This window comes from Planococcus citri, chromosome 2, assembly GCF_950023065.1.
Source record: "Planococcus citri chromosome 2, ihPlaCitr1.1, whole genome shotgun sequence".
In the NCBI taxonomy this organism is placed as follows: Eukaryota; Metazoa; Arthropoda; class Insecta; order Hemiptera; family Pseudococcidae; genus Planococcus; species Planococcus citri.
In genome coordinates, this window is record NC_088678.1 from 28,685,613 (window position 1) to 28,705,325 (window position 19,713).

The following is a 19,713-nucleotide window of genomic DNA, read 5'->3' on the forward strand; positions in this document are numbered from 1 at the left end:
ATTAGGTAATAAAGATGAAATATCCATCGATAGAGAAATCTAATTTCCTTGAACTTTTCTGAAATGGCTATGGCTAAGAACAAGTTCACTGCAACGAACAAGAAAAAAGCGACCTTTTTTTTTGTTTTTAGTAAAGATACACCTTTTTGAATGAAAATATTTGGTTGAATGGCAGCTAACCTTGAGCAAAATGCAGAAATACTTTTGCAATCAGCGATTCAAGCGATTCAACCCCTCATAATTTTCTTGAGCTTTTCCGAATAGCTAAGAATAAGTTGACTGCAATGAACAAGAAAAAAACGACTTTTTTTTGTTTTTAGTTGAGCGATGCACCTTTTTGAAATAAAATATTTGGTAGCATGGCAGCTAACCTTGAGCAAAATGCAGAAATACTTTTGCAATCAGCGATTCAACCCCTCATACTCGAAATAAAATATCGTGCATACATCTGACATATCGCGAAATGCCTACGAGGAAGGGTGCAGTAAATTGAGAGGACCAGCAAGGTTAGAAAGGGTTAAACAGCATGTAGAATAGTGGATGTTGGTTCTTTTGATGTCGTGTGTATAGTAGTACCTACCTATAGCAAAGGATAGAACGAGTGGGACCCGTGTACCTATACCTACCTATGCGGTTGGTTTAAGCGGAAAATCGTATTTACGTCTCGTTTTAACGCGAGCAAAATATCATGTTCGGTTAGTACAACGTACGCATACATAAAGGTAAAAAAAGAATCCGGTATTTGCTTTTTATATCGCCGACTACGAGTATGACGATGTACATCATACGAGAGTGGAGTAGCATTTCATCGTGTCTTTGTGTTAGTCCTTGTAGGTACACCGTACAGCCTATATGTAGTACCTATTTTGTAATATGTTAGACGCTACATACGAGGTACATATTATGTAGTACGATATATTTGAAACGAACGACGATGGCTCTTATACAATGTACCTATGTAATATGTATCTACATTCATAAAAATGCGTGTGAGACTTTCTCAATGTACCATACACAGGGACTGCGAGTACACTGTGCCATCGTATACAAATGAAAGACGCGTAGAAAAACCAAGACCCAAGTGCGTTTTATAACGTTTATTAAAATTCACACAGTGCAGAGAAAGGGCACGAGGAAAAAAAAGAGCAAGAGAGCGAGAGAGTTTCTACATACTAGAAAGAGGCGAATTAAATTTCAAACATGGTTAAAGCGGCGGTAATTTGATTAAATTCGAATCGAAGGGCTTTTGCCAACGATGCGTGTGTTCTTTTCACGCGCTCTTGTTGCCAAAAAGAGATGATCCTTGCGAGCAGCCATTTTGTATCCGTCAGCAGACCAGCATACGTGTGGCATACGTACCCGTTCATTCTGTAACGAAAAAGCAGAAAAATATGCAAATTGGGAAGAAACATCCGAATAGGTGGAATCGATTTATATAGAGAGTGTTTCAAGGTACAGAAATAAGATCGGGTGTTCGCCTGTTCGATGACTATGCAACTGGTGTTTATCACGAGTGAAATGGAAAATTTTGCTATTGAAATTTTTCGATTTTGAATGAGTTAGGAATATTGTTTACTTCGGGTTGAAGGTATTTTTGATACCTGCGAATAATCTGGTGAAAGAAATTACTGTACTGTTTCTGTAGGTTATTCTGACATTGAATTTGTGTCAGAATCGTATATTTTTTAATGTTTTTTTCTCCGAAACCCATTCCAAAAAATTAAGGACTCTAAAGGAGAAATTATCGACATGTTGAACTTGAAGTACTGTATGAAGTAAATTTCAATTTTGTAATTTCATCGGATACAATTTTTGGAAAGTTCAACTTTCAAAAATTTACCGGAGGCTCGAGAACTTCTCAAAACGATTCGAAATGGTTCCAATCGATTTAGGAGGTTGAAAACCGAGTACATACCAAATTTTAAATTTTCTAGATGAATTTGTTAAAATTTCGGTTTTTCCCCATTTTTGGTTTATTTATTTTCAAAAATAATCCAAAAATTCGCTTCAATTTTTGAAATTTTGGCTAGTGATGATGTATTTTTGTACATATTGCTCTTTAGATTTAGGATTATCTGGTTCAAAAAATGTTCTGCCAGTTGCGATACCTCCCATTTTATATGTAGAACCATATAAATCAAATAAGCAAAACGCACAAACTATCTTGCAATCAGCGAATAGTTGAGGACTTGTTCTGTGTTGAGTATTTGGCCCGATTTGACATGTCACCTTTAGATGACTCGACATGTTTAACTTGAAGTACTGTACGAAGTAAATTTTATCGTAGTTTTCCAATTTAATTGGATACAATTTTTGGAAAGTTCAATTTTCAAAAATTTGCCAGAGGCTCGATAACATCTCAAAACGATTTGAAACTCTTTTCAATCGATTTAGGGGATTGAAAATCGAGTACCTACATACCAAATTTAAACTTTTCTAGATGAATTTGTTGAAATTTTGGGTTTTTCCATTTTTGGTCCATCGATTTTCAAAAACTACCCAAAAACCCAAAAATTCACTTCAACTTCTGAAATTTTGATCAGTGTTGTATCTTTGTGTGCTCTTTCGATTTGGGCTTGTTTGGTTCAAAAAATTTTCTGCCAGTTGTGATACCTCCCTTTTTATATTTAGAACCGTATGTCAAATAAGCGAAAAGTGCAAACTATCTTGCAATCAGCGAACAGCTGAGGACTTGTTCTAGACAACTTAACATCTTGAACTTTTAAGTACAATTTTTGGAAAATTCAACTTTCATAAATTTGCCGGATGCTCGACAACTTCTTAAAACAATTCAAAACTGCTTTCAATCGATTTTTGGGGTTGAAAATTGAGTAGGTACATACCTAATTTAAACTTTCTAGATGTATTCGTTGAAATTAACTTCTGAAATTTTGACTATAGTGATGTATCTTCGTGTGTTCTTTAGATTTAGGCTTGTCTGGTTAAAAAAATTTTCTGCCAGTTGAAATATCTCCATTTTTATATGTAGAACCATATAGGGCCATCAAATAAGCAAACAGTACAAACTATCATGCAATCGGCGAATAGCTGAGGACTCGTTCTGTGGTGGAATGATAAAATATCAAAGACGTGTTTGAAACAGTTCTTGACAAAAATGAAAAATGAAGAGAAAACCCCGTTAGATAATTGACCACAAACATTTTGATAATATTTACCAAAATGTATTTGAGGGGCTCCGGAGATTCGGTGAACTGAATTCAGGAAATTACGATTTTTGGAATTTGAATGTGAAAGTTCTCTTTTTTTTTGTAAGTTCGACCGTTCAATTGATACGATTTGAGACGCTGTATCTTGCTGTGCAATTGATTTTTCGATTTGACCATAAGATCTCAAACGTTTACTGAGCGACATTTTTCCGACTTATGAAAACGTTTTTTTCATTGTTCAAAAACTTGAGCTTCCTTGGGAAGAAATTGATTGTAACTCAAGTTGGCGAATTTTTAGAATAATTTTCTGGTGAAAAGGATTACCTACTCATAAGTTTTTCAAAATGTGGATCCATTGTATCTCTTGTTGTTACATTTATTCCTTGTTAACTGAGACATAAGCATTAGGGTAGATCACACAAAAAGAGGCGGAAACCGTCATTTCAAGTTGAGATGTTCCTAGAGGAGAGATACGAGTATAGCCCCCCCCCCCTCCAACAGAATTTTTGATAATACTCAACGAGTTTTTGAAGAAAGAGCTCAATTCCGAAAGATAGCATTTGAGAATCTGCGTTAACTGATACTACATATGGTCGTCAAATTCCGAGACCTGCACTTCTAGAGTTTACTGAGCGTTTGAAAATTTGCAGATCACTAATTTCTGCGTGAATTAGTTTTTGAAAGTGAATAAATTTTCTTCTTTAGTATTACGCGTTGTTTATGCCAAAACATCGAAAGATATCGTATGTAAGATTGGGTCAACATATTTTAAAAATGGAAAGGTACCAATTTTTCGATCATTATTACCAATTTCAAAAAATTCATAAATGTTGGCAAAAACTTCTCAAATTTTTCCGGAAACAGTGGCCATAAAATTGGTGCTACTGTATTTAAAAATATTCTCCTAGTTTTAGAAATGATAACTATCGATGTTATTGCATAAATAATTGACCTTAACTCATAATATTCGAGAAAAAGATATTTTCAAAGCACGAATTTACCTCAAAAACTGCTCAGTGAACTCCTATTATATGAGGTCTTGGATTTTGACACAATTGTTGGAATAGCTAAGTGCTCTCAGAATACTATCTATTGGAAGTGGCCAATTTCCTCCAAAATCGCCGAGACATGACATATATGATCATAATGATTCGATTTCAGAACAGAAGTCCTGTTCTTTTTAGGTGTGATTTCTTTAGGAACCGATTCCTGCACAAAGTTACGTTTGAATATTGAATACGAGAGAACTATAGGTATATTTATCAAAAATGCCCTCTTTTTCTTGGTTCATATATCTTCTCTTTAGGGGCACCTTTTAATGTTTCTAGCTTGAATTTTTTTTTACATGGATCAACCCGTCGCGTAGAACAGGATATCATGTGTTAAAGGGACTTTTCTTTCTTACTTTTTTTCTTGTTCTAGAGAAGAGAATTTTTTCTACTTCCTGGTGGAGTCAAAAAGTCCCACAGATCTGTTTTTAGTTCTACCAACGAATTTTCAGTGTGAAGTCGACCATGTAGAGTGGAAGTGAAACAATCAGTCAACTTTGACGTGAAAATTCTGGGGTGATAACGAATTTATGGAATTTCTTGACACCGTCGAGTTGTATGTAGAGGAGATTTTTTATGGTGAAAAAGTGAATGCTAAAAGCAAGAATGAAAGAAAGAAAAAAATTTCTAGAATTGTTTCATAGATAATTCCTTTGAAAATTTCAGTATACTTCAGCTGCACAGTGCACATTATACCTTGAGGAGAAAAAATAGTGAAAATTTTCAATTCATCCTCATTTTTTCAAAGGTTAATTATTTTAGAACATAAAAAAGTAAAAAATAATCTATAATATAACTTTAATATTGTTTGCATAAAACTAAACAATAATTTCAACTAGGAGAATAAAATTTGAATTTTCAATTTTTCAAAACTCAAAAGTAACAGCAATTAAAGATAACCTTTTTTCAAAAATGGTGGATAATCAATAGAAATAACATCTAAGTATGAAACTATACTCGTAAAAAGTTTCTGTTTTGCTGCCGATTTTCATTTTCTGTAACATTCGGCATCTAATGTGTCCCAATTCTTATCTTTTTGAGTATTTTTGTACTCATTGATACACCCAAAAATGAAAGCAGAAATCTTCTTGCCATCAGCCTTTTGAAACTAAAAAAAAATGGAGTTTGAATCTTGTTTTTTTTTCGGAGAGAAAAAAATTGAAGATTGAAAAATACGACAATTTCTCAAGTTTTCAATGCTTACTCGATTAATTTTGTCATTTTATAAGATTTTGAAAGCTCGATTCTTGTAATTTTCGTTCGAGAATTAGCTCTCGTTGAAAATCAAGAAAACTCTTATCAGTTTCATCATTTTCCTGTGTAATTTCGGATTTTTATGGTGCAAGCATCAACTCTTGAAGGCCCAGGCGAATCCAGAAGTACCTACGACGTAAAAATGCTTTGTATTTCTGGAGTTGGACTAACGCGAATATCACTTTGGATCACAGTTCATGCTCTTGCCCCTTGAACTCATCTCGTAAATTACGAGTATTTATGCTGATTTTTTGACACACCCTCCCATCCCCGCCGAATTCCGGAAAAACAAAAAATTAAATTAGGTCAACTTTGAAACTAAATTATATGGTTTCGTTCAACATAATGGGTAAGTGAAAGCAAACCTTGGATGAGCACGTCTCCTATTTTGGGAGGGGGGTATATTTTAATAGAAGTTGAAATAAATTACAAGGACCAATCCTGTATGTTTGGTTCAATGTATTTCTTGTTGGGCTTTCATAAAATGAGTTAAGGAAAAGAGATCGGATAAACTTTTCGAGTCTTTTATTGTTTGAGGACGGGGAATTATTTCGGAAAATTTTCCAATTCCTTGCAGGGAAAAATAATAAAATCGTAGAATTTTGGTCTGATTGTCATTTTTTCAGCGAATAAAGTTTAAATATTTTCCAAATCATTTCAGAATTTCTTGTTGCGAAAGATGTTGGATTTAGCTAGCTTGAAGCTTTTCTCATTGGTATTCTCATAGGTAGGTAGTATAGGTACTTGAGAAGATGTAGTAAAATTTTAGAATAATTTCTGGTGAGAAAGATTACTTACTTAGGTATGTCTTAATTTCTGTTCTATATCTACGGCCGCGGCATAGTATTGCTCCTGAGTTGGGGCTCCAAAGGATTGAAACAGTTCTCTCAAAAACTTGCCAAAGAATGGACATTTTATTAAAAATGTGTTTTTGAGCATATTTTGATGAGCAAGCCCCTGCAGTCTGCAACTTATGTAAACACTCCTCCACAGACTCACGAAGTGTTGCATAGCTACCGAATTGAAAGGCGTTACTATTACTCCGAATCACTCTGTATCGAATATATCTATGCATATAGTATACGTAATACATAAAACTATATTATAGCAGTACGAAATTGCGATTCCGCGTGCCTCGAACGACATATCAAAGCTATACGGCGGCGTATTATATGAGCATAAATCTTGAAAATAAAGACGATTTTCGATGGCGACATAAACTCTCTGCCAGAGAGCGGCGCGTAAAGCACACGCAATACACAAATTACACTCATAAACAACCTAGATGGGTTTTCGTGTTACGCTTGCTTAACATTTTTTCTCTCTCTATCTCAATGTTGGCCGATGCGTTTTCGAATATATAGAACTGAGGGAAAAGGACCCAAGATTTATTATGAATAAAGGGTCGATTCGAAGCTGTATAGCTTTGTGTTTTGGAAAAAACATCAACGGTGGCGATGGTCAACTACGTAACAGTCGCGAAATGAATATTTTAAAAAAAAGTATAGGTTTTGTTTGCCTGGGAACTACTCAAATACCAACTTACTGAAGTAGGCTGCATCAATTTTTTCCATTGTGAGTGATTCATTCAAGATGGTGTCTGATCTTGTAAGGTACATATTTATAGAATTTTTAACATTAAAAATGTAGAAATGTGATCATTTCTATTTTTCATTATTTGAGAATCATAAGATAAAAATTAACTCGATACAGAACGACTGAATTTAATATGACATCCTGCCACGATGCTGGTGTCTGGTGAGACGACGAAGGGGCAAATTAAGTCCAACTTATCTATCTGACGGTTATAAAGTTTTGAATTTACGTTTATCGAAACTCCTTCAGCTTTAGTCAAGATGATAATTGCAGATTAAACGATGTAAATTAACGCCTTTTAATAAGTCCGTTAACGAATAAGAGTATAATTAATTAACGCGGTAAAACTTTATAAGCAGCGTAATTATCGTTATAATAATTTACTATCCGAGATGAGAAAGTGTCTCTGAAACGGAGCGGTTTCTCGTCGCCATTTGCCCCCTTTTTTTTGGTTGATTAATAGGGTTGTGTTAATGTGCCAAAGATATGGATTTATTATGTGTTTTACGAGGAAGTGTATTATAATATTGATGGGAATGGACAAGGGGGAATTTTCTTTCATGTAGTCCGTTTAAATTCTATTTATCGTAAAATCATTTTGGTGACATGACGTGAAAATTAAATAAAAATGAAATTACCTACTCAACAGATATGCTAAAAAATTAATTATTAGTTGATGAAAACATTGTGCTTACTGCAAGCTCGGCATGGGCAATATGCATTATGAGTCATGAGATCACAAGAGCTGCGAAAAGTTTGAGTGCACTTCTGACACCTGAATACATCGCCGGGCGAAGATTTGCAGTTTTTCTCGTGATCACGCTGAGACCAAATGCTGCGGAATTGCGCGCCACAGCAACGTTTGCAGCCAAAACGATGTTGGGATGATGATATTCCCATGTAAAAATGTTCCAAACTGAGCTAAACTGACAAGAAAGTTCGATTTGAGATGATTTTTGTGGTTAGAATTATTGCTGGATGAGCTGCAAAAAAAAGAAGGAAAAAAATTGTTTACTCGGAGACTACAAGGTCAACAGTAGATTTATTACAAAATTTGCTTAAAAATCACGACGACCGTACAATTTTAAACTTGATGCATTTCGAAAGCCATGATGAGTAGAGAGGTTTGGGGTTTGCGCTAGAAGGAAGCGGATTTACGAGTATGTAAGGTCTTCTTTTTGATATGGTTATCCACCATCGTATGTGACTTGGGAAGAGCATGGTTGAAAAAGATAGAGAGAAAAACCTGTTGAAAGGTGTTTGATTTTTGCGAATTTTTGTCCTTATTTGTTTCAAAAATTTGCTCTCATGAGCTGTTATTATTTAAGATGTTTTTGAAACAGAAAAACTTGGCTCTTTTCATTGTTGCAAATCTCAGCTTTCTATCTTATGTGAATTAAAATGTAAAAATGCATCAAATTTCTGAAATATTTCCGATCTTTAGAGTTTTGATAAATGTTCCCAAGGTTTTAAAACATTTGAAAATTTTTCTATAACTTTTGATCCGAATGAGATGGGAGGTTGAGATTTATGGCATAAAAAGAGCACAGTTTTTTCTTTCAGGTAGGTAGCCTATACTCGTACATCTGAAATGAAGTACACTTCCCCTTCTCTCTGTTGCTTTAACTGTAAGCTTTCCAGTTCACATACGAAGGTGAACAATATTGAAAATTGTATGCTGATTTTGAAGAGAACAAATCAACGTGGTGGTGCACACTGCGCAGGTATGAGTTGCATCGTTACTGGGCAAAATTATTTACTTATATCTCACAACAACGCCCTGTACATATGTTTCTCGGTTACTAATCTAACTTAATTAATATCTATTGGACGAAAGTGGAGGAAGAAAGAAGACTACTTACTACTGGCGATATGACGGTGTTCCTTGGTTGTCCAATAAGTATATGATAAGGATAAGGAAATGTGATTCTAATTCCAAATGTGAGTACTTTCACGTCCACTTTTTTTCAAAGGAACTCATCAGATTGAACGAAATTCGAATGGATAGAAACAGAATGCCAAGAAATTCTCAAAATTAAATTTGCGAACATTGCAATATCATTTAGTAGTGGTTCGTAAATTACTTACTAATGCTCTTTCATCATTGAAGATGGTCGTCATACTACTTGAAGTTGATGACCATTTTTTAAAAGGAAAATTGCCAATTCATGAAGTTCAGGTACTTATCAAATTGAAACCCTGGCAGCAAAGTTGTCACAACGAAATTTTTTCATTTGTTTACCCAAGTAATTATGTAATTACCTACTTACTACTCGTATTCATTTTCTCAAGAATTGACGATCTATTTTCATTTTTCAAAAACCATTTGTGCCTCCTTCAATTTGAAAATTGAGCAAAAAGTCAAGTGTGATGAAATTTTTGAGTAGGTCACTTTGTGGTTTTGCTTTATGCGTTCACTGAACAGTCAACTTGAATCTTATCACATATTACTTTGGATGATGCTGATCGGAAGTAGATGTCTTAACGTACTTACTAACTAAACGAGACATTTCCTCTACCTAACTCATGAGGAATACGAGAACATGGCGTAAAAAAATATAGGGAACTATTGACTCTGTTAATTCTTCAAAAATTAGTCTTTGCGAGATTTTATTGCCAATGCCAAGACCAAGGGAGTCAACACATTCTGCTCAGTCTCCATATCTTTCTCCTTTGACCTATCCCCGTCCACAACTTCTCGTTTGACTATTACTGCTATATAGTTAATCTTTGAATGCGGAGCTTGTGTGGGTAGTAAATGAATGTCTGGAGCCTTCTGACCCACTCGACGTTGTCGTGGTCAAATTTTTATTAACGGAATGATACATCCGTCCAAGTGTAATCATCAACGATATCAATCATTTGATTTAACCATAAATCCAGCCGGTTTTGTGTTTGAAATTTCTCAATTACCATTCTGAAGTTATCGAAATAATCGATTGTACTGTCCAAATCCAGACTTTTACCTCACTTCTTACCTTTTCTAATGTTATAAAATTCAGTGATCTAGTACATACTTTTAGCAGGTTTTGTTCTAGCGTATTTTTTTAAAGTAAGTATGATTCTGAACGACCAGAAATCACTGAAAAATCAACTTTTGGCTTCTTGGAATGTTTTCAAAGCCATAAAATCCAATAACCACTTCCACCACTTTTTTGCTCTTTCGACTGAAATCTAAAATCAAAGGCAAAGCATTTCGAATACAACTAGCTTCAGAGGTGTGAAAATACAAGACTGAATTTCTATGATCCTAGTTTTCAAAAGGTGTATCTACGAGTATTTTTCAAAAAGTGAATATTTTCGAAATCTGAGAGTAAGGTCGGAAAATGGAACCTTCATTATTTCTACCTCCATCAGCTGAACATAGTGACTGAGGAGTTGAGACTGAAAGCGACTCAGAAATGAGAGGAATTGACATTATCAGCTGAGAACATGGTGGAGGTACTTTTAAATCCTTTCGTAGCCTCCTTACTTTTCAAGTTGAGCAAAAAGTAATGTGATGAAACATTGATTTGACTCTCTAAATTTGAAACAGTGAAATTTCACTGCTTAGCAGTCACGACATTTTGGCTTCTTAAAAGCAGTAGTTTTTTACTGCAAAACAGTGAAAAACTACTGCTTTTAAGAAGCCAAAATGTCGTGACTGCTAAGCAGTGAAATTTCACTGTTTCAAATTTAGAGAGGAGGGACTTAATTTTCTGCTCTTTTTAAAAATGAAACTTGGGACTTCATCATAAATACTAAGTCTCGTACATACATACGTAGTTTTGATGTGTATAATAACACGCTGATCCGAGATGAAAATCTATTTACTTTCTTACTTGATCTAAAGTAAAAAGCATTTACTTTTCCATGCGTATCAACCTTGTTATCGTTTTTGCTCCTATGATCCTGCTCAAGCCCTCTGAGAAAACACGAATCCCATTTTACAGAAAATGAAATTTATGCTGTAGGTATAATTTTTTCTCAGATCCTTAGTGTTTTTCTACAAATTCGTAAAAGTTTTGTCGAAAAATTTTACTTTTAAGGGAACCTTTTGAACTTATTCTTTCCGATCTGAATGAAACCATAGCTTGATCGAAAAAATACGTTCTAAAAGCTCTCTCTAAATTTGAAACAGTGAAATTTCACTGCTTAGCAGTCACGACATTTTGGCTTCTTAAAAGCAGTAGTTTTTTACTGCAAAACAGTAAAAAATTTACTGAATTGATCAGTAAAAATGATTTTTACTGATCAATTCAGTAGATTTTTCACTGTTTTGCAGTAAAAAACTACTGCTTTTAAGAAGCCAAAATGTCGTGACTGCTAAGCAGCGAAATTTCACTGTTTCAAATTTAGAGAGCTCTGTAACTAAAACTTCAGGGGCTAAAATTCATTTTTAGATTTTTGTCGAATTTTTGAAAATTTAGATGCTTTAGCTGATTTCAAAAAAACTGATACAATGGTGATTTCCATATCTTTTTCAGAAAATTTGTGTAATTTTTTGAGCCAAGTAAACCTACCAACGTAAATCATTCCCTCAGTTCAGCACACTCACATAATCTATAATTGTTATAGTTTTGGGCCGTTCTGAAACCTCTAGCGATATTTTTAATTTTCACTAGAAATTTTAGATCGCTGTGGCAGGTTCCCAAGGTTTTTAAAACATTTGAAAATTTATAACTTTTGATCCGAATGAGATGGAAGGTTGAGATTTACAGTATAAAAAGAGCACAGTTTTTTCTTTCAGGTATATACATTTGAAAAGGGGTACCTACAATAATTACAAAAATGCAATGTTTTTAAATAGGTACTTTCCTTCTCTGTTTCTACAACTGTGTGCTTTCCAGTTCACATTACGATTGCGAACAACCGTATCAAAAATTTTTGCACAAAAACGATCCCAAATATCCGCTCTTCGTAGCTTTTAAACTGTGTCTGATTGAAAATCGTACGCCAATTTTGAAAAAAAAAAGAATCAACGAGTTTACTATTGTCTCTGTGGTGATGCACAGGTATGAGTTGCATTATGTTTCTGTGTGAAATACCTCATCACTATCTCACGATGTCCTGTACATAATTATGTTTATTGGTTACTTATCCAAGTAATATCTATTGGAAGAAAACGGAGGAAAAAAGTAGACTACCTACTGGTGGTATTCTTGGGATTTCTGATATACACATGGGTAATTCTCAGAAAAAGGTAAAATTCGTGTACATGGCAAATTTCTCAATGGTTTTAGCATGAATTTTTTTTTTTTTTTTGGTCCATTCAAGAATGACCCCGCACACATTTCACACTTGGTATTGAGGTTTTTAGACCCTCCTTTCATTGGTGTACATTTGATTTTATACCCCAAATGTCCTTCGACTTGGCTGTCACACATCATGTTTTTGAAAATGAATGTTATAAAGTGTCATGAACTTCATTTTTTTTTTGGAAAAATTGACACATTCTCATTATCATAGAACATGAAGGTCTCTTATTGTGCAAATTGCAATTGCAATAAGTCTATAGGAAGCTCACAATTCACATTTGAAAACTGTCACACACTTTTTGCGCAAATTTTCGAGCAATTTTCAATTATTTTTGGTAGCTTCCCAATCCAACATTTTTTTCTGGTGAGTGGCTACACTGGTTCACTGTTCTCATAGAAATGTTACCCCGCACAGTTTTTTCAAAAAACTACAGTACAGCTCGTTCTGATCGTACTTATCTGTGAAGTTTTGATATTTCGCAAAATCTGTGTCCTTCGGCTTGCCTTTTTATTTACCCTGATGAACCCGCCAAAAACGATAATTTAGAAAGGGAAGTTATTCTACATGATAAGTACACATTTATTACGTGTTAAAAATCGAATAATGTCCAGTAGGTAAGGTTAGAAACGAAAAAACGTTGAGATTGTCCTTCGGCTTGTCCAGCGCCCATTTGTCCTTCGACTTGGCCAAATTTCAGACAGCTGTACTTTTATCGCGCTAGTCGGCATATTACACGATAATACAAGCAAAATTTTACATTTTCTCCCTCCCCACACTTCACCTCTACCCCTACCAAAAAAATAAGTCCAGATTCGAACTCTGCGGCCTGAAAAACATAAATCGACATATTACACGATAATATAAGCAAAATTTGACATTTTCCCCCTCCCCACGCCTCACCCTCCACCTCTACAAAAAAAATAACTCCAGATTCGAATTCTACGACCTTGAAAACATGTCAATCGACATATTACACATCGATGAGGGTCGAATTCTAATTATCGCCGTTTTAGGGGGGCCGGGGTCCACAGTGGGGGGGATTGAATTGAGGCCAACACTAGAAAAGGGATCTGGGACACATATACAAATGATTCCCACTTGAAATTTTCCAAAAAAATGATTTTCGTTTTTCAAAATTTTGCATATCAAAATCACCCCTTTTTCTGGGTGATTTAATAACTAGGCTAAGAAATACAAGTGATTTCAATTCCATATGTGAGTACTTTCTCGTCCACATTTTTCTAAGGAACTCATCAGATTGAATAAAATTAATGCCAAGAAATTCTCTAAATTAAATTGGCGAACATTGAATATCATTTTCATAAGTGGTTCGTAAATTGCTTACTATAATGCTCTTTCATCATTGAAGATGGTTGTCATATGTATGTACTACTTGAAGTTCATGGCCGTTTTTTTTCTTTTTTTTTTCAGGAAAATTGCCAATTCATGAAGTTTAGGTACATAATAACCTTTTTAAATCAAATCCTGGCATCAAAATTGTCATAAAGAAAATTTTTTCATTTTTTTAAGTACTTATAGGTAGGAAAATAGTTACCTTACCTACTTACTAATATTCATTTTCTCAATAATTTTCATGATGACGTACGATCTGTTTTCATTTTTTCAAAAAACATTTGCGCCTTCTTCAATTTGCAAATTGAGCAAAAAGTCATCTGATAAAACTTTTGAGTATGTAGGTCACTTTGTTGTCTTATTTCATGGGTTATAAACATCAACATCTCAACTTGAATCTTATCACATATCACTTTGGATGATGCTGATCGGAAGTAGACGTCTTAACGTACTTACTAACTATAAACGAGACATTTGTCGCCTCTGGAGATAACAACATTTTTTCAGGCCTTTTTGGGATCATGGCGCAAAAAAATATGGAGAAAAATGAAAATAAGATGTCAGAAAAAACCTCTATAAATCGTACTCATGAGTCGAGATCGATTTTTCCTCTGTGGATTGTTAATAACTGTTTCCTTGAACGACTCTCTATCAGACAAAGCTGTTGACTCTTGATAAGTGATAATTCTTCAAAAATTAGTCTTTGCGAGATTTTATTGCCAATGCCGTGACCAGAGAGGGGGGGGTCATTTCCCTTCTGCTCAGTTCTCATATCTTCCATCTTTGGGCTAGCTATCCCCATAATCTTTGACTGCGGAGCTTGTGTGGGTAGTACATTACATACATAAACGAATGTCTGGAGCTTTCTGACTCACTCGACGTTGTCATGGTCAGATTTTTATTAATGGAATGATAGATTGATCCATCCAAATAAAACCATCAACGATATCAATAATTTGATTTAACCATAAATCCTGCCGGTTTTGAGTTTTGTGTTTGAAATTTCTCCATCACCATTCTGAAGTTATCGAATTAATTGATTTTACTGTCAAAATCCAGGCTTTTACCTCACTTCTTTTACCTTTTCTAATGTTATAAAATTAGTGAAATGTAGATTTGGTAAGTAATTTGTGGAGCGTATTTTCTTAAGTATGATTCTGAACGACCAGAAATTACTGAATAATCAGGAATGTTTTCAAAGCCATAAAATCCAATAACCACTACCACCACTTTTTTGCTCTTTCGACTGAAATTTAAAATCAACAGACAAAGCATTTCGAATACAACTGGCTTCAAAGGTGTGAAAAATATAAGACTGAATTTCTATGATCCTAGTTTTCAAAAGGTGTATCTACGATTATTTTTCAAAAAGTGAATATTTTCTAAATCTTAAAGTGAGGTCGGAAAATGGAACCTTTATTATTTCTTTCCCCACCAGCTAAATATGGTGACTGAGGAGTTGAGACTGAAAGCGACTCAGAAATGAGAGAAACTGGCATTATTATCAGCTGAGAACATGGAGGAAGTATGACTCTTCGAACTGCAGAGATCACCATGTAAAGAGCTGTAAACCTATCCTAAATGCGACTTTGAATGCTTTCATTCATTTTTTTAATCTTATGTTGAATGAATCCATTCTTTCCAGAGTAACTGAATGCGTCAATCGTGATAATTGTGAATCGATTTTGAAAAAAATATCCAACTTTCAAATATGGTCGAGAAAATCTTCAGTTTCCATGTCAAAAAGTGGACAAAAAGTTACTCGTATCTGCGCTTGATATTCACCTATGAACATTTTTTTTTTTTTAGAAAAAGTGCGAATTCACGAAGTTTAGGTGTTGATAACTTTTTTATATTCAAATCCTCGCGAAAAAAAATTGTCGCAGAAGAATTTCTTTATTAATTCTTAACGTACCTGTACCTGATTACTTTACCTATACCTACTTCTCGTATTTATAAAAATTAGGTACTTTTAAATCCTTTCGTAGCCTCCTTACTTTTCAAGTTGAGCAAAAAGTAATGTGATGAAACATTGATGTGAGGGACTTGAATTTGCTGCTCTTTTTAAAAATGAAACTTGGTCTTCATCATAAATACGTTGTTTTGATGTGTATAATAACACGCTGATCCGAGATGAAAATCTATTTACTTTCTTACTTGATCTAAAGCATTTACTTTTCCTATATGGGAATCAACGTTGTTATCAACTTTGTTATCGTTTTTGTTCCTATGATCCTGCTCAAGCCCTCTGAGAAAAAACGAATCCCATTTTACAGAAAATGAAATTTATGCTGTAGGTTCAATTTTTTCTCACATCCTTAAAGTTTTTCTACAAATTCGTAAAAGTTTTGTCGAAAAATTTAACTTTTCAAGGCAACCTTTTAAACTTACTCTTTCCGATCTGAATGAAACCTAGCTTGATCGAAAGAATACGTTCTAAAAGCTCTGTAACTAAAACTTCAGAGGCTAAAATTCATTTTTGGGTTTTTGTCGAATTTTGGAAAATTTAGATGCCTTAGCTAATTTTTAAAAAAAACTGATACAAGGGTAATTTTCAAATCTTTTTCAGCCAATTTGTGTAATTTTTTGAGCCGAGTAAACCTACCTACGTAAATCATTCCCAGTTCAGCTCACTTACATAATTGATAATTGTTTGTTTAAGGCCATTCTGAAGCCTCTAGCGATATTTTTAATTTTCACAACAAATTTTAGATCGCTGTGGCAGGGCCAAAAATTAACTTTAGCATTCGTACCTTCGATCGTTGCTTATTGACCATCTTCTCGGTCAATTTAGGTACCTTTTCCTACTGTGATATTCCAGCAGTATGAGTTCAACAGTGAATTTTTTTTGACCAATTCGCAAATTCCAGAAAAATCGAAAGAATCAAATTTTTAAAGAATGTACGTACCTACTTACGAAAATATGTATCATCCGATTTACTAGATTTTACCCAACTCGACAACGTACCTTCTTTAAAAATTTGTTTTTTCTTCACTTTTTTTCAAGTTTACAAATTGGTTGAAATTTCATTTTTGATCTGGTCCTACTGGAATTTCGTGGTCACCTCCTAAAACGGTCGATAGGGTGCCCAATACTCAAGCATCGAACAAAGTTACAGGCGCCGTTTATTTTTGGGTATTTCAGAGTTGTTTGACATTTTTGGAAAAAAATTTTAAAAATCGTTGGAGACTCCAGAATGTTTTAAAACTAGTACATAGTTGTGGATGTGAGGGAGTTGCATTGAAGAAATTATTCGTATCGATTCTCGTTATCGTCCTCGAAACAGATTTTCTGGTTCATTTAAATTTTCAAAAATTCAGCCAAAATCCAAAAATGAACTCGAGCACCTGACATTCTGGTTCTGGGAGTTTTAGGACATGTTCTTCTGATCTTATTCACCTTCAATCAAATCGGAGAATGTGAGTTCAAAAGGTTACCTTGGCGGGAACTTCTCTTAAATCAGATTTTTTGAGTTGAAAATGAATCATCGTTTTAGCTGGAAGAATTTTAAGCTCTGCATTTGTTTCATTTTTTTCATTTTTCTTGTAAAACCATTTTAAAAAAAAATCATTTTTATGATGATGTATATTTCGCAAAAACCCCCACGAAAAATGGTCAAGATAGACAAAATCGTAGAGCACATTTTATGCCAGTAATGTATCTAGAGTGCATTTATCTGCAGAAACTTTCATTTTTGGGGTAATTTGAAACAAAAATTGAACAACTTAATGCTTTTGAATTTTTTTTCTGGAAATTTGCGTATGGGCGAGTTCGTACCGACATGAAAGATTCAATCAGTAATCACTTTGGAAAAATCAACACTTACCTATTAATAATCAATTTCTCAGATTTAGTATCTTGCTGCCATTTCTTTTATTTCTTTGTAATGGAAAAGGGGAATAAAGTGTATTCATGTATAAGAGCATAGATTACTCGATTTCTGTGCCCTTTTTGGTCAAAACTCCTTGCATAAGGGAAGTGAGACACTGAATAGTCCACGTTGGAGTAAACTTTGATAAACTTTGTCTTGGATATCGATTATGAGGTTTTAGGGGTCGTATGTAGAAAAGGATTTCTAAGTTGATGTTATCCGGTCATATTCACTTGATTTTACGAGTAGTTCTTTCTATTAAATTTATTAGCCTATAACTTGATCACGATGGATAATTGGATATCGCTTCAAATTAGAATCAATGGTTTTTTTATGTATATGTCAAACATATAATCACGTAAAGGAAGGCAAGCATTTGAAAGTGAGTAAGAAGGGCGGAGGGGAAAACTTTTGTGACAGTTACCTACCTACGAAAGATAATCGAATAGGTGGGTAGGTATTATTTTTATATGTAGGTACTTAGGTAGTCGTGTAATGATAAGGCACATGGAAACAACTAAACAAACACTCCAGCCATACGAGGATGTATCATTACAAGGGTATAGGGAAAGAATTAAATCATAATCCTTTACCTTGACTCGATAATGATGAAGTGTGAAAGCCAAAAGATTGAGATGTGGCGTTATGTGATGCTGACGACGACGAAGATGACGACAGGTAGCACAATTCGGTATCACTTTTCTACATCCCTATGCGTATAAAGGTTTGTTGAAACAATATACGGTATTGCGTAAAACGTACGAACGTTCGTTCTTATTGACGTCGTCGAGGTACTAAATGAAAATACGATGACGTTGTCTACCATACGAGTATAGTACGTCGTGTCAGATATATTAATAAATATTCTTATACCTACAGGTACAGTGAATGTTTAATGACGAAGACGAGAACGAAGACGACAATGTGTCGAATTTTGTTGATACGAAATTGCCATTCACGATTAGGTTCTCTGAAGGTCTTTTTGGTCTCACGATGTACTCGTATCTAGTTCCAGTTTCCTTGGTATAGGAATATTATGATTTTAAAAAATTAAACTCCATTGGAGAAAAATGTTGAAAAATTGACCAATATTCAGTTTTCCAATCCCTCAATTGCTGATTATGGGTAGCCCTGCCATACTTGGTTATTTTCATCGGAGCTAGGAAACCCCCCCCCAGTACTTGTAATTGGAGCCCCAGATTTAAAACTAGAAGAATGAAATTTTCAACGTATCTACTATAGGTATGTAGGTCATAAAGATTAGAGAAAAATCAACCAAACGTACGTCATGGCAAAGCTTTTTCTATGGGTTTGATCCGTTTAAGCGATGGCTTCTTTGTACGGCTTCCAGATATCCATTTTACCAATCATAACGTTCTCGATGTTTGACGCGAGTATGATTTTTTTCCTTCGCTTTTCCCCCTTTCTTTTACCTTGCCAGTGTGTCTACGCGTGATTAATACGTACTTTTTATCACATACCGTACCTATTGACTTTTTTTTTCAATTTCATGAGTTGACGATACGCGAGTCTATAGTTTTTTTTATTTTTTTCGCTTCGTTTGAAAGTGTTTGCGATGTCGACCAGGACGAATTCAACGTTGTATGAACAAGATGAACAGGATGGTATTGGTCCTGCTCCTAGTCCGAGGTATGTAAGAGTGTAATTTTATGTAGTCTTGGGGTATAAATACGTACCGAGTTTCTGGGTTTTGGTATTGATGGATGGCGGGGTTATTTTTTATGTTCTGCAGAAGTGCAGTTGCTTTCGCTCTGTGTACGAGTATGTGTGTTTTTTACATAGAAAAATATGAATTCTTCTTACCAGTCAGTGAAGGTTTATAATATGATGGTATCAATTGAAGGTAGATTCGAATTTGGCTTATCTCTTGTCTGATTGCTTATACTGCGTTTGACTATGGTTGACATTCAACTTCGTGAATCTGCCCAGTGCCCACTGCCCAGTAATGCAGCAAATGGCATTAGAGGTCGACGCCATTTTTTTTCCATTAGCCACCTATTATTTGTGTAGTTCGCATTGCAATGATTTTTCATTACAGGATTTGTTCGTGTAGTTGAGTCTTTGTTTCCAAGCTATAGATACTAGCTAATACTACTTTAAGTAGCGATGCTTATCACATATTACATTTTTAACCCTTGATGATTCAGATGATTTATGAAATGC

At 34.5% G+C, this 19,713-nt stretch overlaps 1 protein-coding gene and 1 long non-coding RNA gene across 3 annotated transcripts in view; one reads left to right on the top strand and one right to left on the bottom strand.

The window, feature by feature from the left end:
- Positions 1-19,713, top strand: part of LOC135835348 (eye-specific diacylglycerol kinase-like) — a 700,104-nt gene that overhangs the window by 236,669 nt on the left and 443,722 nt on the right. The gene's annotated exons all lie outside the window — the stretch shown is intronic.
- On the bottom strand, positions 1,083-18,384 carry LOC135835346 (uncharacterized). The gene is made up of 3 exons (XR_010556868.1): positions 18,123-18,384; positions 7,762-8,049; positions 1,083-1,368 (listed from the first exon to the last, which is right to left on the bottom strand). It is a non-coding gene; the product is annotated as an uncharacterized LOC135835346 (long non-coding RNA).